The sequence below is a fragment of the Ricinus communis genome, chromosome 7 (assembly GCF_019578655.1).
Source record: "Ricinus communis isolate WT05 ecotype wild-type chromosome 7, ASM1957865v1, whole genome shotgun sequence".
NCBI classification, from domain to species: domain Eukaryota; kingdom Viridiplantae; phylum Streptophyta; class Magnoliopsida; order Malpighiales; family Euphorbiaceae; genus Ricinus; species Ricinus communis.
This window is the reverse complement of record NC_063262.1, coordinates 18,128,809-18,130,563: the sequence shown is the minus strand read 5'-3', so window position 1 is coordinate 18,130,563 and position 1,755 is coordinate 18,128,809. Positions and strand designations below refer to the sequence as shown.

Here is a 1,755-nt window from a genome sequence, read left to right as displayed (position 1 = left end):
CTCCACTAGGGTTGACTACTGTAGTGCTAGGGAGCGATCACGGAGGTCTCTCTGAAAGCATCTTTGAAATTTGGCCAATTTGAGTCTCAGTTACAGATGGGGGCTGCTTGATTCAGTGCTGTATCGATCTACGGAATCTCGTTTAAAATGAGCGTCTGAAACTTCATCATAAGCTCCTCTAAATTTGACTTCTTTTCTTGTGGAGGAGGAGCTTGTGCAGGCTGTTGGTTATTCTTTGTGGTACATTGATGAAGTCTTTGAAAACTAGCGGACCACGGGCATTATTGTTCCTTCAACTGAAATTGGGATGATTCGCCATCCAGGTTGTATGTATTATTCTTGTAAGGGTTATTACCACTTTGCCTTGGGGCATTCCCATATAATCAACTGTTCAACATCGGAAGATATGTGAATTAGATGGAAAACTAGTAGAAGATGAAGCAGAAACATACCTCCCATGATCGATTCGCAGCATAATGTGGGCCACCATAAAACTCGCGACCAGCGTTCGCTACATGAGCGGCATGCAGGTTGGTCGATCTTCTTGGCTAGAAGCTCCACTTGAGCTACCAAGGCTGTGTAGAGTCCACTTGGTTGACCACTCACATCGCTACAGTCGGCTCACAGAGGATTGCCAACGATAGTTGTTCATGGCCATTTCCTCTATCAAGTTCAGGCAGCTCTTCCGGGCGTCTTCTTGTTTAGCGCCCGCTGCTGTGCATCCACCATCACCTCGTTGCAAGGTTCAACCCATTGTGAAGGTGCGAACTGCGCATCCTGTGGCAATCCGTGATGTGGGCGGCATCTTAAAAGATCTTTAATCTCTCCCATGCATCGTACATGCTTTCATCGTATTTGCAAAAGAAGATATGTCATTTCTAAGTTTAGCGGTTTTAGCGGGAGGAAAATACTTATATAAAATTTTTATTGCGCCTTCGGTAGTGATCGTCACATTGTGGAAGAGATTGCGACCATCTCTTTGCTCACATCCCTCAAGGAAAATGGAAACAATCTCGGTAGAATGGCATCATCGGTTGTTCCATTTATTTTGAATGTGTCACAAATCTCCAAAAGTTGGAGATATGTGCATTGAGATCTCATTGGGCAATCACCTCAAACTGCTGCGGCTATTGTATCATCTGGATAACATTGGCCTTTATCTCAAAATTGTTGGCGGTATATAGCGGTCGGTATACTCGTTTCGTCCACATCTAAGAGGGTCGAGCAAAATCGTACATAGTCCTTTCGATCATCATCGGCACGGGGGTTGAGGGTTCTCCATCGCGTCAGTTCCTTGAACTCGAACTGTAACTCTGTCCTCCTCCCTCAACTGCCTGGCGTCGTCTCGATAATGTCGAGGCGGCAGGTTGAGATAAGGGTGCTATTGGATCAAGGTTAGAGCTCCGGTCATATACTACACGAAGCAAACAACCAAACAACCGCGATCAATCAAAAAAAAATATAACAATAAATGATAATAAAAATAAAGAATAAATGAATAAACAAATAATGACTAAATTAACACAAAAACAATTCACTCTAGTTCACATTCTGTCCCGACAGCGGCGCTAAAAACTTGATGTGGTCTTTATGCAACCTACACCTAAGGTAGTGAACCTCTGGAGTCTGACCTATGTAGTGTGTATCGAGGTCGTATCCACGGAGATCGGGTGAACCTAGAGTTACTCTGTTTGCTATGTTATCTAGTCCGGAAATAGGGTGTGAAAGTTCTAGCGTTACCGTTAATGGTTGTGA

At 44.0% G+C, this 1,755-nt stretch overlaps 1 non-coding gene across 1 annotated transcript; it reads left to right on the top strand.

Moving 5' to 3' along the window:
• The first annotated feature begins 784 nt into the window (after positions 1-784).
• LOC112535428 lies at positions 785-886 on the top strand. The gene has a single exon (XR_003079561.2). It is a non-coding gene; the product is annotated as a small nucleolar RNA R71 (small nucleolar RNA).
• Positions 887-1,755: the final 869 nt, after the last annotated feature.